Raw genomic sequence first — 18,899 nt, 5'->3', positions numbered from 1 at the left:
TAAATAATGTCGAGTTTTGTTATTTGGTCCGTTTCTCAGATGATACATTTGTGTAAGCAATATTAAGTATATTTGGTATATGGTATGACCGAAAGGGTTACACGTCTGCATGGTAGGGTTTTGATCTGTCTAGCAAATGAATTTTAAAAAAAAACATCAACCTGTTTTGGAATTCTTGCCCTTTCAATTCAATTTTGACAGGTTCCTGGTATGAATGTTAAGAGGTCAGGAAAAAGTAAAATTGCAAGAATGGCCAGATGTTGCAAAAGCTGATTAGTGCAAAAACAAAGAGAGTTCTGTAGGTGGTTTGTTGCAATGAAAATGTCTGTCTCTATTGAACATATTGTTAATACAGATTTGTAATCGATATTTTACCTTTCATTCACTATAGAACGACTTTGCAGAACCTAAGGAACCTTTATTATCTATTGTTATTTAGTTATTGTTTCTGAAAATGAATGACATATTTGCCACTTGATGTTGAGCTAAAATCCTAAAGTAAAATCAACAACATCCAGAGATTTAAAACGTTTGCTTTTCATGGGCGTTCCTGATAAAAGGATAGTGAAATTAAAGGAACTTTTCTCACCAGTTGATTTCCTTCATCCCCCAACATCACAAACATCTTCTCGGATATAAGTTGGTGAAATATTGTGATCAAACTGTTCAAGCCTAGCTAATTCCCAGTCCTGCGCCTTATCAGTTAACAAAAGTAGTGAGAAACTACTTGCAATAGTAAACCATATGAGGAAACAATGTCCAAAGAATCGAGTTTTACACTTGACTAATACCAAAATCTTCATAAAAGTTGGCAGGGTCTTGATCGTTCTTGAAAGACAAATGTTTCCCCCTTTATAATGGTTTTGTCGCTTAAATCTCGATGGGGATAGTGGTGTGCTATCTTCCTAAAAGCTGTATATTTTTAGAAGGTAGCATGCTTTGCACTTTGTTTATGGATGCCTTATTTTACAAAGTTTCCATCGGTCACATAACCATTTCTCGACCTTATGTTCATGATGCAGTGACTTCAAAAAAATTCAAGATTTTTTGTAATGTTAATTTCTCATAATGAATGATAGATAACTATATTTGGTATATGCTTACCTTGCAATGTCCTAATACCTGTAGGCCATTTTTCAGTTGACCTCGACCTCCTTTAATGGATCGGTGAACAATTTTGGTGGTCAAATCCATATCGTGAACTACTAAGCATAAGCCAAGTATATTTGGTGTATGGAAGGATCGTAAGTTGTAGATGTCCAACCGGCAGCTGTCGTCTGACCTTGACCTCATTTTCATGTTTCTATGGTTATAATGCCCCACCTACGATAGTAGAGGGGCCTTATGTTTACTGGTCTGTGCCTCCGTTCGTTCGCCCCGCTCCAGATTAAAGTTTTTGATCGAGGTAGTTTTTGATGAAGCTCAAGTCCAATCAATTTGAACCTTAGTACACTTGTTGCTTATGATATGATCTTTCTTATATTAAAGCCAAATAAGACATTTGACCCCAATTTCACGGTTCACTGAACATAGAAAATGAAAGTGCGATTTTCAGTTTAAAGTTTTTGGTCAAGGTAGTTTTTGATGAAGCTGAAGTCCAATCAACTTGAAACTTAGTACATTTTTTGCTTATGATATGATCTTTCTAATTTTAAAGCAAAAATTATACTTTTGACCCAAATTTCACGGGTCCACTGAACATAGAAAATGAAAGTGCGAGTTTCAGGTTAAAGTTTTTGGTCAAGATAGTTTTTTATGAAGCTGAAGTGCAATCAACTTGAAACTTAGTACACATGTTCCATATGGTATGATCTTTCTAATTTTAATGCCAAATTAGATTTTTTACCCAATTTCACGGTCCATTGAACATGGAAAATGATAGTGCGAGTGGGGCATCCGTGTACTTAGGACACATTCTTGTAGTTAAGATTTGGTTTTTGATCTCTTTTGCTTATACTTTATTCAATAGGTCTTCTATATTTGGTGTATGAAATGATTGTAAGCTGTGAATGCCCAACTGGCAGCTAGGTGTCATCTGACCTTGACCTTATTTTCATGGTTCAGTTGTCATAGTTAGTTTTTGTTTTTTTTCCTAATACTATTAGTCTATATGCAATAGGTCAAGTATATCTGGTATATGGAAATGTCTATGATGTACATGTCAGTATTGTAGAATTTATTTGACCTTGACCTCATTTTCATGCCTGGTTCATTACTCAGTGTTAGGTTTTTGTGTTTTGGTCTGTTTGTCTTTTACAATAAGAAACAGGTCACCTTTATTTGTTGTATGGAAGTATTGTAGAATGTTTATGTCTGTGGCAGGGATAAACACCTTGACCTCATTTTTATGGTTCATCGGTCAATGTTAAGTTTTCATGGTTACGTTTGTATCTTAGATACTGTAAGCAATTGCTCAACTATTTTTGATGTAATGAATGGTTGTTTAGGTCTACATTTATTTCACATTTTGTTTATATGAACTTGACCTCATTTCCTTGGATCATGTTGAGTTTATGGGATTGTTGTAGTAAAGATTTACATTAAGGACTATCAACATAATATTAATGGTAAGTAAAGAAGGCGAGACATTTCAGCGTGTGCACTCTTGTATGATTTTGCTGTCTTTTTATTTTTTTATATGCAGAATAAAATCATTACAAATGGGTTTTTTTTAGCTAGCTTTTCTCATCACTTGGCGTCCGTCGTCCGTCGTCTGTCGTCCGTAAACTTTTACAAAAATCTTCTCCTCTGAAACTACTGGGCCAAATTAAACCAAACTTGGCCACAATAATCATTGGGGTATCTAGTTTAAAAAATGTGTGGCGTGACCAGACCAACCAACCAAAATGGCCGCCATGGCTAAAAATAGAACAGGGATAATATGCAGTGGCTTATAAATCAAAAACCAAAGCATTTAGAGCAAATCTGACAATTGGTAAAATTGTTTATTAGGTCAAGATCTATCTGCCATGAAATTTTCAGATGAATCCCACAACCCGTTGTTGGGTTGCTGCCCCTGAATTTGTAATTTTAGGGACATTTTGCTGTTTTTGGTTATTATCTTGAATATTATTATAGATAGAGATAAACTGTAAAGGTCAATAATGTCCAGCAAAGTAAGATTTACAAATAAGTCAACATGACCAAAATGATCAGTTGACCCCTTTAGGAGTTATTGCCCTTTATAGTCAATTTTTAACCATTTTTTGTAAATCTTAGTAATCTTTTACAAAAATCGTCTCCTCTGAAACTACTGGGCCAAATTATACCAAACTTGGCCACAATCTTCATTGGGGTGTCTTGTTTAAAAAATGTATGGCCTGACCCGCCCAACCAACCAAGATGGCCGCCATGTCTAAAAATAGAACATAGGGGTAAAATGCAGTTTTTGGCTTTTAACTCAAAAACCAAAGCATGTAGAGCAAATCTGACGAGATTAAATTGTTTATCAGGTCAAGATCTATCTGCCCTGAAATTTTAAGACCAATTGGACAACCTGTTGTTTGGTTGCTGCCCTTGAATTTGTTATTTTAAGGACATTTTGCAGTTTTCGGTTATTATCTTGAATATTATAAAAGATAGAGATAAACTGTAAACAGCAATACTATTCAGCAAAGTAACTTTTTGTCATTTTTTGTAACTTGTACAAAAATCGTCTTCTCTGAAACTACTTTGCCAAATTTAACCAAACTTGGCCACAATTATCATTATGGTATTAAGTTTAAAAAATGTGTTCGATGACCCCACCTACCAAACAAAATGGCCGACATGGCTTAAATTAGAACATAGTGCTTAAATGCAATTTTTGCTTTATATCTTAGAAAATAAGACATTAATGGCAAATATTTCAAGATTGAAATGTCCATCTATATAAGATTTATCCCCTCACAAATTTTGAGATGAATCCGACAACCCATTGTTGGGTTGCTGCCCTAAAATTAGTAATATTAAGGAAATTTTGCAGTTTTTGGCTATTATCTTGAATACTATTATAGATAGGGATAAACTGTAATCAGCAACAATTTTTAGCAAAGTAAGATCTACAAATAAGTCAACATTACCAAAATTGTCAGTAAACACCTTAAGGAGTTATTGCCCTTTATAGTCAATTTTTTACAACTTTTCGTCACTTTTTGTAACTTGTACAAACATCTTCTTTTCTAAAACTATGGACCAAATTTAACCAAACTTGGTCACAATTATTACTAAGGTATCTAATTAAAAAAAAAAGTGTCTAATAACCCGCCTACCAAACATGACCGACATCGGTAAATACAGTACCAGGTTAGCGACACAGGCTTGAGAGCCTCTAGTTTTAAGTCCGAACCTGAACTTTCGAAATTGAACAAATCCGATCATAAATAAATCACTATTGAAGATTCTGATTCTCTTTATTATTATCAAATGAATATAAGAAAAATCCTTTGAGTGTCTTCCATAATCAAAAAGGTTGTCATTTACACCTGCTACCCAGACAACTTGAGTATGTTGGCCCAACATTGGCACAACGTATATCATTGCATTGGCCCATCGTTGTATTTTAACGTTGGCCCAACGTATAAGTGCAAAGTGGGCCTACGTTGGCCCAACATGATGGCTTCATGTTGGCCAAACGTTTTACGGTTATATGCAATACATAGAGCCAACGTTGGCCCATTGTATGAAAAACGAAATCCATGTTGGCACAACGTTGGACCAACGTAGAAATATCTTTTCTTATGTTGGCACTATGTTGGTCCAAGGTATGTATTTCTCATTTTTATGTTGGCAATACGTTGGTCTATTGTTTCAACCAAATTACAATAGATGCTGCATAAGGAGCTGTATATGATAAATACTCCGGAGCGCATTTGATGTATTACCCATTGTTGTTACTGTCCTTATTTTTTCATGAACTTTGCCTCTTTAATTTTATTTATTGTGTGACGCTAAGATATTTCTTTGGCAAAGTTTGATGGATCGACCAGATAAACTCTGTGTCATTTGGTGTCTTGTAAAGAGTTGTCTCATTAGCAATCATACCACATCTTCTTTTTTCATATCAATTTCATTTATTTCTTTAACAGAACAAATGGCGTATGGCTTATGGTTAGGCGATCATACTAATAGTTTTTTCGGAGATGTAATTTTAGTTGTATTGGTTCCAGATCCAGAATGAAAATTAAATAATTCAGAAGATGAAACTTTATTTATTTTAAATTTGATATCATTGGTCGTCACCACGAGTAGTGTCCTCCTCAATTTGAACTTCAACAGTGTCATTATTATTTATATATGTTATTCTTTTTTCCCTTCTCTGTTTCTTGCCACCTTCTCTGCCAAGGCTTAAGCGCCGCCAATCTTTAGCTGCATCATTTATCTCCTTATCCGAAGACTCTGTACAGCTATGTTTTTTTTTTCTAACCGACTCTGTAATAAAGTTATAAGTAAACTTGAATTGCGTATTTTTCTAATGCATGCGTGCGTAATCTCCCTTCTAGATATGTAATATAAATTAATGTATATTGTAAATAGTTTAAACACTATTTAATACAAAATAAAATCTTAAATTACCATTTTTTTATATTGGTTATTTGTCTAATGGTCAGAAGTTCATTAGTATTAGAAGGATTTGTGGGTATAACAAACCCTTATAACTATTATTTCAGAATTCGGTATCATACTTTATATATTCGTCATACACATGATATACATGTATAAAGAATAATTTAGATGTGTATTAATGAACAGTTATATATTTGATATATAAAAACACTGTTACACATTCAAGTGTGTATATGATCACGTTTCTTTCACAAATGTATCGTATCTGTTTGCATGCGATTTAGAAATACAATAACACTAACAAATTCATTTATATTTTAATGAAGTAGAAAGCATTATACCACATTTTTGAAACATACGGAATGAGGTACATCTTAAGACAATTTTATTCCAGTAACTTCAGTAATGATCATACATGTTGTGGTTATAGATTTATATAATTTACCATTTGTTTGAAGATACTAATGTTCAGTGGCAAATATTTCATGACAATTAATAGGATTGAAATGATTTAAAATCTAGAAAATATATCGCCCGAAACGTATTAACTTCAAGATCAGCATTATAAAATGATAGAAATTAATATATGTTTTGATTTTTAACAACATCCCTGAATCGTATAATTATATATATCAGATTTTTTAAAGTTACAACTCACATGTTACTATCTTTCTCTTTGAATCTCAGATGACATGATTTTCTCTTTTTGTTTTCTTCGTATCACTGCTTTCTTACAAATACATGTACACACCAGGAAATAATCACAAAAGTGACCATCCCATTACATTCAGATTTCCTATAAACTTAATTACCATAGCAACTATCTTTGAAATTTGTCGAACATATGGTCAACCTTATCAGAATGGGCTTGATTAACAGACTGGCTGTATCAAATATCACTCTGCATATAATTGCTATTATTATGTTTCACAAAGGTTATTGAATAAAGTTATTATAAATAATGATTGCAATAAATTTTAATTTTTAACCAGGCAATCTATGTTTACGATATACATTTTTTTATTACAGTAATGATATTCCAGTATAAATTTTACCTGACTTATATATAGAGTATAATATATGATCAACGTTGGCCCAGCATTGGCCCAACATAGAGTTGTAAATGTAATTTCAGTTGATAACCACTTTCGGTATAACATTAACTGCTGCAATCGAAATTATCCGCCTCCCAAGAGAAATAAAGCGTAAACTATTATATAATCAATTCTATTAACAAAATTTCATATCGGCACTATGTTGCTATACTAACATAATGCCAACAGTCGACCGATTATTTATGACCAACATGAGATAATAATATGAATTTACAACAACAGACCAACGTTGGGCCAATGTTGTGCAGCCAACACCAACGTGCGACCAATGTACCGACAATTTGCCAACGTTGGGCCAATGTTGTGCAGCCAACATAAACTTGCGGCCAACGGACCGACAATTTGCCAAAGTTGGGCCAATGTTGTGCAGCCAACATAAACTTGAGACCAACGGACCGACAATTTGCCAACGTTGGGTCAATGTTGTGAAGCCAACACCAACGGTCGACCAACGGGACGACCATTTGCCAACGTTGGTCCACTGTTAGTCTGCTGACTGCGTAGCACATGTAAGATTCATTTAGTGAGCGGTTAAAGGTTATGACCCGTATCTTCTTCCGAGAATATTGGGAGCGTTATTAATGTATCAAAATAACGTAATAAATGTATCAGAATAACGTAATGAATGTATCAGAATAACGTAATTATGATAAGTCATGGTAAAGGGGCTTTGCGAGAAAAATGATTTGCATATGAATATTGTTCATCGTACATCTCATCCATCGTCTGTTCAGGTGAGAATTCTTTTAAACAAAAGAAGTATTTACTAATATATTTTATTTCGACAATGTTATTTTTTTAACGACGTTCATCCATTGAGATTTTGGCTGAAGTTTAACCCTTGTCACTTTACTTGATTAATTTTAACGCTGAATTTTGCTAGTTTTTAAGAAGGTTCGCTACTTTAAAATAACAAGCTTTTGGTAACTAGTATATATATTAAAAGAGGATTAATATAGGAGCTAAACTAGCAAAATCATATATAGGTCAATGTGCTTGTTTTCGATATATTAGCCATTGAAATTATATGGGGTAAATATGTTTTTTCTTGATTTTTTCATAGCTATAACATCATTGACAAGTTTAAGTGCTCAAAAACTATTAAAGAAATAAAAAAGAATTTGACAGATGGCTTATTATTATACATGTAAAAGATTTACAAAAGGAAAAATGGGTGTCAATGAGGGACGAAATGGTACTACATATAAATCTTCCGCGAGGTACGAAATAGTATAACATCTAAATCTTCCATGAGGTACGAAAATGGTATTACATATAAATCTTCCATAAATCAATGAAGGAAGCCATGAATCAAAGTGTTTGCATAAGTATTTGTACTGTATGTGACCAATCTATGTGAGGTACTAAATGGTACTACATGTTGATATTCCATGAGGTACGAAATGGTTAGGGTATGAAATGAATATAATTCTTGTATATATACAAAATGTATCAAAAGGCAATCTTTAAAAGAAGACCTGTACTGTATGTGTCTATCAGCAAATTATATTTGTCCTTGAATTAATCATTGTTTATATTGTTTTGTTATTATGAATCTTATGTTGATGATAAGCTTGTTTGTATACGGTCCTTCAATTATAAATGTTTACTTTTCTATGTTTTTAAAATATTAATTTACAATAAGACAATTTTGATCTGAAACAAAAGATACTCGATCAATTACGAAACCCAATCATGATAATCATTTATTAAATTGTGATTGAACTTCGAGCTGTTTGTAATAACAAAAGTAGTTAGTACGTATCATATTATAATATTGCTAGACACTATTATAATAAAATGAATATTTATTTATCATTATATTAATAATGAATGGGTGTTTTAATAATGGCCCTGTTATATGTCCAAGGTCTGTAAAAATGATCGAGGAAGTCTGTAATGGCCAGAGGCAACGCCTAGGGCCATTACAGACATTCGAGGTCATTATTACTGACCGAGGACATATAACAGGGCCATTATGAAAACACCCATTTTTTAATACTTTTATTAACCAACTGAATAAACGTGTATGTGCTGCTGCCAACTCGGTGTACTCTCTACTCTTATAATGATAGTTTAGTTTGAAAAAAAATAATTTGTACTTCACCATGATAAAGTTTTATATATACAAAATATCCAAGATATTAAGTTGAAAGAAGTTATGTGTTGAAAAACAGGATGAACAGAGATGCTTTTATATGGTTCTTTAATGTTGGTTACTAAATTAAATAAAATACTCTTTATAACTTAATTTTGTTAACTTTATTACAAACCTTAACTGGGCTTAATACAGACAAACTGGGCAAAAATACAGGGCCATTACAGAAAACAGGGCAATTACAGAAAAAAACCCAGGGCTATTACAGAAAAACATGGCCTTTACAGTAAAAAGGCCATTACAGAAAAACAGGGCAATTACAGAAAATATGTAATCTTTAATAAACAGTCATTTTTGGCAATAATGTACTGAGTTGGTTAATAATAAAATATATCATTTAATGATTTTGTATATATGGATCTGCTTATCCTTCTTGAACACATGATGTTTTCGGTTAATGTTTTACTAAATTAATGAGCTTCATTGCCCATAGAATCGTTCACCTTTTCCGTGTCCTTTAAAGTAGTGTCCAGCAATCTGATAATGTGATACGTACACACTACTTTAAAAGACATAATAATCCATCTGATAAGGGATTTTCCGTTTTTTTTAATTCAGCAGTTTAGTTATTTTTCTTTCTATAAAATTTCTTGTCGTTATGAAATTCTCTTTATAATTGAAATTAAGAATATACTGTATAAAAGTCTACAATTTAAATGTTCTCCTAAATGGGACTTCATTGTTGTGTTAAACAATAGTATACCGCTGTACTAAAACTGATATGAGGGAAACTACAACTAAACAGAAACACAACTGTTACAGTACTAAAATGTAACACACAGAGAAATAAACCATATAATATTACAATGGCCATTTTCCTGACTTGTTACGGGACATTTTAAGAAAAAAATGGTGGATTGAGCTTTCTTTTATGGCTACCCAAACCATCCGCTTTTACATATTCAAAACAATTGATTAATAAGGTAATTATACTTCCTTATATATAAATATATATATTTGTTCAGTGGGTTATTTATCACAATTCCCTGATGGCATCAGTGCTAATTATCAATTATACGAATTTTACTTGCCTCAAAATTCTTGCAAAATAGCATAATTTTTTTTCAAGCGATCTCTCACAATTAGAAGGAAGTGACGATGCCACTAAAGGCACGGATGATGTTCATTAAAAACAATTTTGTGACGGAAGTTGACGAACTTGGAAGTGTTTTTTTTTATTCATATAACGGTACAATGTAAACCATTTATTCTACCCACAATAAGCAAAAAACATTTAAAACATCGTGGCATGGCTTACTATAAAGTGAAAACTTCAAATAATTATTTGACACAATTTGAAAAAAGTATTTGGTTAAGTAAAAAACAAAGAGTGACAATGGGTGTAATCTGACATCATTTTTGAAACGTATATGCTTGGGTAGAACTCAGTACATTTAGTACTAGTACCCCGAGGGGGATTGTCCCAGATCAATATTGTGAACCATATAAGTCAGTTGATGAAATCTCTGGCGTCAAACAAAGAGCGCACTTAATTATTTAGAAATTGTAAATCCGATACTCCGTTTAAGAAGCATTCCACGACTTTATGAGGGACAGTAGATGACCTGTGTTTTATTTTAAGTTAATCACTAAATAAAGATGTAAGTGGTTTGCCTTACAATCTAAATAACTAATAATTTTTTTTCCTCATTCAAAGAATACCGATACCTTAAATAGATTAATGAATGAATTAAAGAATATTTTTTTTTTTCAATTTCATAAAAAGTAAAATCACAAAAAAATACTGAATTCAAAGGAAAATTCCAAATGGAAAGTCCCTAATCAATGGGCAAAATCAAAAGCTCAAACACACCAAACGAATGTTCAACATCTTTCATCTTCCTGACTTAGTAAAAGGAACTTTCTCATGTTAAAAATGGTGGATTAACCCTTATTTTATAGCTAGCTAAACCTCTCACTTGTATGACGTATTATGTTTTTATGTTTTACAAATTATCAATAGATTTTCCTACAGTCAATAAAACAAAACACATTTTGAACAGAAACATTAAACAAGGAAAAGTGTTGTTTTGGCCCATAAGTTCTAAATGAAGTGGCCGAAAGCAATTGTATGCAAGCAAAAGGTCTTCAACAATGAAAAAAAACCAGTATAGTCGGCTATAAAATGCCTGGAAACAAATAAAAGAAAAATGTTAACTGAATAGTTTGTAGTTAAACTGTTTACAAACAACTAATACGACAGACATGAACAGAAGACAACCACTACATAATAGACTCCTGATTTTGGACAGGCACATAATGTGTTTGGGCTAAACATGTTTTTCGAAAACTCTTCGTGTCCCTCTTATTCACTTTTATTGTGTTTCACCTGACATAACCACTAAAAACATCATTGTGGAGGTTTATAAATAAATCTTCACATTTAAATTGATATCTATTGGTTGCATGTCGTCTTATTGATTTGTCTCATAATACCTATATAATATACGACAAATATTGAAGCAATTGTGTTGCAACTTTTCGGCGATACCGAATACTTGTATTATTTTTTAACTATTTTGATCTGAGCGTCACTGATGAGTCTTATGTAGACGAAACGCGCGTCTGGCGTATAAAATTATAATCCTGATATTTTTGATAACTTATTATTGTGTTTACTTTTACATGTTTTATGCTTCAAATGCAAGAGCTATTAACCAGACTTTTTAACTGGAAACAGATGCATTCCATTGTGTAATACCGGTAACAATGTTTAATAGTAACGAAATTAGCTTGAGTAGTAGTGATAATCATACAAATTCAACTACATTTGAAAACACAAGAAAAGTGGAAACCCTTAACATAACTTTTAACAAATGACACTGAATTTCATGCACAAGCAAAGGTTTGGCAACCGTATGAATTTATTTCACTTATTCTTGCAACATGTAGCATTTCAGTATGTGTTCTTGTAATCATTTTAGCATTTTAGAAAAACGAGCAAACATTTTTTAAATGGAAAAGGGCGTAACGTTTTGTTGTAATGACATCAACCTGCGATATATTGTTTTACGGAGTGCAGCTCATATATAATATGTTTCGGTATCAGGATCTGTGCCTTCGCCCGCTATCTGTTCAATGTATGCAGTTTTTTTACTGGAGTTCGCATATGCTCAGGGCATTTTAGACGGGATTGCAGCGAAAACAGCTTGCTACTATATTCTAAAACAAAAAGAATTGGATTTGGGGAAGTATGAATGGAAGATGTTTTCATATATGTTTGTATTCCCAGCTATTGTGTTGGTAACAGCAAGTTTAAATGGAGGAATGGATCATAACGGTGTATAGTAAGTTTATTTGTCAATACCATACGTAACAACAAAATATCCTCGTGCTGTTTATAAAACTTTTTCATGAAGTATCCTAAGGGTAAGAACAGTTACAATGTATATCCATCTTAATTTAATTTGTTAATGAAGCGTCTAATTTTCAAGAACGTGAAAATACTTATTAGTTTTTCACAGAAAAAAGAACCCCCTTTTAAATGTTTTTTCTGTGTGTGTTACATTTTAATGTTGTATCGTCATTTTCTTGTATTTAACGCGTTTCCCTTCGGTTTTGGTTTATGACCCGGATTTGTATATTCCGTGCACATGAGTTGATGGAACTTTATATTTCAAACGTCTTTTATAATTAATTTTGGTTTATGAAAAAATGTTTTTATGATGTATCGTGTAGTACTTATATTATATTATTCACAACCTCCCAAACACCAACAAAAAGCTTTAAGACAATGAAAATACATAGCCAAAAAGGTAAAATGAAAAATGACAAAGTAGTAGCAGACAATACTGTTTAATCTTTAATCTGCCTTCATTTTGATATACATATTTTCTAACTAAAAATAGTATGGATAATAATAAATGTTGTTATTAGTTTTCCTTATTTATTAAACAAAATATAATTATTGAACTCTTTAAGGTTAATTTCAGTATCAAGACACTAAAGACATATTATATCTATAATAACTTCACTTGAATCTTCACTAGAAAACGTTTTCGTTCATTATGAAGATTCCGTATATCGTCGAGTTACCGGAATTCAAATGTGGACTTACTATGCAACACTTATTTCTGCCAAATTTTAGTATTGATACAAATCACACTTTATATATATAAATTAAAAAAAAAATCTTTTGATAGAACACTTTTAGATTTGAGGATGTCTTTATGGCTCTCAATAACGACTGCTTCAGTAGGTACACTAGCATTATTTTTCCTGTTGAAATAACATTAAATGAAGCTAGTACTAACATTATTAGGCAAATACCAGCTTGTTTTATAGCTAGCTTAACCTCCTACTTGTATGACACTTGTTTATAGTCCCGTTATATTAAAAACAGTATATCAAATGGTTATCTCTAAAGATTGATTTGCAAACGAAGTTGAAAATTAATCTCCAAGAATGGTTTTACCAAAAAAAAGGATGGATACACTTCAATGCACTTGTATAAATGATTGCCCAATCTATGATGAGTTTTTTTAAGTCTCAATAATAATCCGGAAAATGGATACATTTTTTTCCCTTGATTTCGTAAAACATTGGCAACGATAGTTTGTATACAAATTTTTTTTTTTATCTTTGTTATTTGATAAAAGCCAAATGTGCTATTTCGTAATAAAAGAAAATATATGAATTTCTATTTTAGCTGTGGATTGAAAAAAGGAAAAGGAGTATTGTGGAACTTTTTGATGATCTTTATACCTATCATCATATCCATCTCGACACTATCTATTGTATACTTCCTAATTTGGTACAAACTACATGTAGAAGTTAAACAAATAAAGAAAACCATAGGAAACCAAAGCATGGCCTCAAAACAAATACTTGTCGCCACCAGAAATATGTCCTTCTTCGTTCTTGTAATGATTCTGAGGTTTTTAACACCAGCCATTCATGGATGTTGGGTATTTATCGGCAAACCATCAAGGGCATTGCATGAAATCAACACTTATGCTTCCTGTTTTGGAGGAATTTTCAACGGGATCATTTATCTCATCATTCGTCGAGAATAATTAAAAGAAGGACAAATTTGAAAATATAAGTGTTGTACGCGTATATATGAAACGAATTGTTTGTCCTTTCGCATTCTTAGAGAAAAAATAATACATAATTAAAATGTACCTCTCAAAAAAGATATTTTAATTATAATTAGGTGCCTCTTGTTTACACCATAATACATTATGTCTGATTCGATCTTAAATTATCTTAAATGTTAACTTTATATTCAAGTAAGCATTTTGCGTTTCTATAAGCACGCTTTGATTTGTTGTAGAAAATGAGAGGATCACTCAATAATGATAAGGGGAGCCTACATGTAGATCTGATTGCCTAATCATTTGCAATATTTAGAAAATGTAAAGTAATTAACCAACGAATAAATAGTAAGAAAGATAGAATATCATGCATATATATCTATCAGGAAATGGTAAGAATTGCTTGAAATTGTCTTCAGAAAAGTTTAGATTCTAATTAAAATATCTCTTTCGAGAGGTCACTTAAAGGATTTATTTACAATTTTGCAACGTGTCTGAAGCAAAGTTTTACCTTTTTAACGAAGTCTAAACATTTGCTACGACGAAATGAATTCAATTTAAAGAAATATCTGAATTTAGTCATTATCCTTCAACTCTTTTGAAAAGTAAATGTTAAGTGGTTTTTGTTTTATATAACAATGTAGCTTTAAAAAAAAGGTTTGTATTATCATAGACAACACTGTGGCAAACTGATATTTTTTGTCAGGATGAAAATAAATGTAGATGTTAGTTGTAAATATATATAAGAAGATGTTGTAGAAATACCAATGAGACGAGTCTTTATCAACGTCACAGTTTGTAAAAGTTAACCAATAAAGATCAAAGTGTGGTCTTCAATATGGAGCCTTGGCTCAGAACGAACTGCAAGCTATAAAGGACCATAGAATGACTAGTTAAAACCCTTCAAACAGGAAAACCAACGGTCTAGTATAGATTTTTAAAAAGCCAGAAACACTTGTACATGTTGTAAATCACATTAACAAACGACCACATCAGGTTCCTGTAAGTTGGCGAAAAAAGATCGAAAGTGGCGAAAAATATATATTGTTTTGGAGAAAGAGGTGGCGAAAAAGAAAATTGATACAGGGGGAACTCTGATTATATGACATCATTTATTACTAATGTTGTTAGCTCAAGTTTATATCGTATGATTAATGTTCTTCGGATTATAAAATTGTATCATCATATATGAAAAAAAGATGGAAAAAACAATGAAAAAAAGAATAAATAAAAAATATATATATATTATTTCTAATTATTCCTGTATATGTATATTTATTGTTATTTAATCTACTAGTATGTATATACACACTATTTGTAAAAATTCAATAATGATGGAAGCATCATCTTTTTGAAAGAAAGAGCAACTATTGTAATGCCAAATTTTGCTCTTTTTTTTTGTGTTAATGTACAATTCATAAATATTTGGTATAAATTCTTGAAGCTTTACGTAGTATAAGTAGATTTGACATAATGTTCAAACAAACTAGGTTTTAACCTATTTACATAACCATTTTTATATAATTATAGATTATTGATATTAAGATGTTTTTATTAAGGATAGAAAACTAGATGCTCAATTCCACAAATGACTGTTAGGTAATATCTTTGTCTGTACAGGTTAAAGATGAATGAATGTTAGACAATTATATCGCAATAGAAAATTAAAATTAAAATTGCTGAATAGTCAAAATGAATTATTTTCTGTTAACATGATTATCATAAATAAAACACATGCAAATTGATTTTGATTGAACAACGGTTACATACTGATAGTCGGATCGTTTAAGTGTTCAATTGATCAATGACCATTAAATTTTTTTAATTTTTACAATTCTAAAATATGAAGGCCTTTTGTTGTTTAAGAATATCAATAATATGCTTTATGATATCATTGATTAACCATGTTTTCAGCTCATGTTTATAATATCGTTTGATATATATTATTCGCATAATATCATTTTTCTCTAATTCTATGCCAATTTATAACTTTCCAAAACCATTATATAAAAAAATTAACAAGTGTGTGGTGATCTCAGATAATGATTGAATGAATTTAAGGTTCATACCCTTTGTCAGCTTGTTGGATGATCAAAATTTGCCAACAGGTGTTAATGAAATTTACAACTTTGTTAAATGTGGAAGGCACTCGAAGGGGATTTTAGTTAAACAAAATATGAAAATGTATTTCTTAATCCTGTGATAAACAGATTCTTACATAGAAACTCGTCGATTATCGGATTTATCCAATCTCAATAGTTATATTATGAGAGAACAATTATTGTAATGTAAAATTGTGTTTTATTTTGTTCATGTTCAATTTATAATTTTTTTATATTGATTCTTGATGCTTTAAGCATGGTAAGGGATATACCCAGATTTGACATGACTTTTGGAGACACTAGGTTGTAAAGTATTTATATTTAACTCTTTTTGATATGATAATGGATTATTTATATCAATGCTGTTGTTAAGGATGGAATCGAGTTACACGTTCTCACATAGACTGTTAGATAATTTCGTATTCAGTACAAGTTAGAGATAAATGAATGCATGGCAATTTCTATCATAATGCAAATAGTACGTATCTTCTAGGGTCAAATTGCAAATTCAGTATGGTCAAAGTTAATTAGTTTTTGTTTATAACTGTATAATTAATTTATAAAAAGTACACAGATAGGATGCGAAATGGGTAAGCAATTATCGTAGACAGGTGGTTGTTTTTCTTTGCTTTGATATTTTATCATTATGGGAAAGACCTTCAAGATAATTTGATTATCGATATTATAGTTAAGTTTATACAAACTAATCAGTTGTGGTCAATTGGAACACTTGTTATATTCTATATGTTTGGCTTTGCGCGTTCGTGATGAAGGTAAATCAAGAGAAGCGCTTCAGAAGCATTGAATTATTAAACGTGTTGTTTTCAATTTTCTTCATGTTCTTGGTAAGATAAAGATCATTTCAAATACAATTTTAATTCTTAAAATTTTTTTTTTTACAGTTAAAATATTTATTTCATATCAAGGAAAGATATTATAAGATATCATAATATTGTCATTACTATTACTGTTTAATTATATAGGGAATAATTAAAAATGTATATTTCATGTTAGTTAATGTTTTCAATTTACAATTACTTGGACAAAAGCAATGTAACAAATATTATCTGGTATTATAATGACTTAACTTTGTTCTGTATTAAACAATTCGGACACTTATTGTATTCAAGATTTTCCTGTTGCTGATTCCAGCCTAGCTTCAACCGATGTTGAGTTTGTTTCCCCTTTTGGTGAGGAATATGTCAATACAAAATAAAGTTCTGTGCTGACATGAATTATCATTGATATAGTCATATTTATTAATTAACTGTTTACATAACTTTTGAATTTTTGAAATAATAAGGTATTTCTACATCAGAAATAGATTACCTTAGCTGTAATTGGCAACACTTTCAGGAAATTTGGTCCTCAATGCTCTTCAAATTCGTACTTAATTTGGCCTTTTTACCTTTTAGGATTCGAGCGTCACTGATGAGTCTTTTGTAGACGAAACACGCGTATGAATGGCGTTAATACTAGATTTAATCCTGTTATCTATGATGAGTTTATTTACATGCAACAATAATTTTTGTCAAAAAACATATATAGTCCCTTGATTTCACAAATTTCATGGTATATTTATGTATACTCACTAATCATTAGAGTTATAAATATTGATAAAGCTAAACGCATGCATGAAGGGTGATATTCTTAAAATAATTTCTTATAATTTTCAAGGTCTGTATACAAAGGAGAAACGGAGAGATGTTTTGAACTATTTAAAGTCGAAGAATTTTAATGCATATTGTCTTCAGGACACACATTTTACAGAACAAGATGAATTAAATATTAAAAATCAGTGGAAGGGAGAATGCCTTTTCAATTCATTTACATCCAATCAGAGAGGGGTGGCCATCTTTTTTAATGAAAACTTTGATCTTCAAATTCACAAAGTTAAAAAAGATGAGGGTGGAAATCTTCTTGGATTGGACATTACAATTGAAGAACAAAGAATTACTTTAGTAAATATTTATGGGCCAAATGTAGACACTCCTTGCTTTTATCAAAAGGTTGCTGACATTATTGAGGAATTTGATAACCAATCTTGTATTCTTTGTGGAGATTTTAACCTCATTCAAAGTTTTAATCTTGATACCCATAATTATGTTAATATCAACAACCCAAAGTCTAGAGAAAAAGTATTACAGCTAATGGAAGACTTTAATCTAGTTGATCCATTTAGAGAATTATACCCCAATCTGAAAAGATTTACTTGGAGGAAAAAAAAATCCTTTAAACAATCTCGTTTAGATTTTTTTCTGATTTCTGATAATATTTTTCATTTGTTAATGATGTTAAAATTGATAATAGTTACAGGTCTGATCATTCACCTGTGGTCTTTTCTTTCAAGATTAATGAATTTATAAAAGGCAGAGGCCTTTGGAAGTTAAATAATTCTCTTCTTCATGATACTGACTATGTTAAAGAAATAAAAAACCTCATAAATATAGTAAAAGAACAATATGCCGTCAAGATATATAGAGATGAAAATTTACAAGATATTGATAACTCTGAAATTGAATTTACTGTTGATGACCAGTTATTTTTAGAAACTCTACTCACAGAAATACGTGGCAAAACTATTTCATATGCCTCTTATAAAAAAAAGGCGGGTATAAAAATTGAAAATGAAATTATTTCAAAATTAAAACAATTAGAAGAAAATGCTCTAACAGTAGAAAATCTGGAAGAGATTAATCAGAAAAAAGCAGAACTTAAAATGTATAGACAAAAGAAGGTACAGGGACAATATGTTAGGTCAAGAAGTCAGTGGATTGAAGAAGGAGAAAAACCTACTAATTTTTTTTTAAATCTAGAGACTAGAAATTATATTAATAAGACTATCAAAAACTTACTTTAGAAAATGGTGTTATAGTGGAGGAACAAAAAGAAATCTTAAATCAGACAAAGGTGTTTTATGAAAAACTTTATAGAAAACAAGATT

The sequence above is a fragment of the Mytilus trossulus genome, chromosome 11 (genome assembly GCF_036588685.1).
Source record: "Mytilus trossulus isolate FHL-02 chromosome 11, PNRI_Mtr1.1.1.hap1, whole genome shotgun sequence".
Classification (NCBI taxonomy): Eukaryota; Metazoa; Mollusca; class Bivalvia; order Mytilida; family Mytilidae; genus Mytilus; species Mytilus trossulus.
This window is presented reverse-complemented; position numbering follows the sequence as displayed.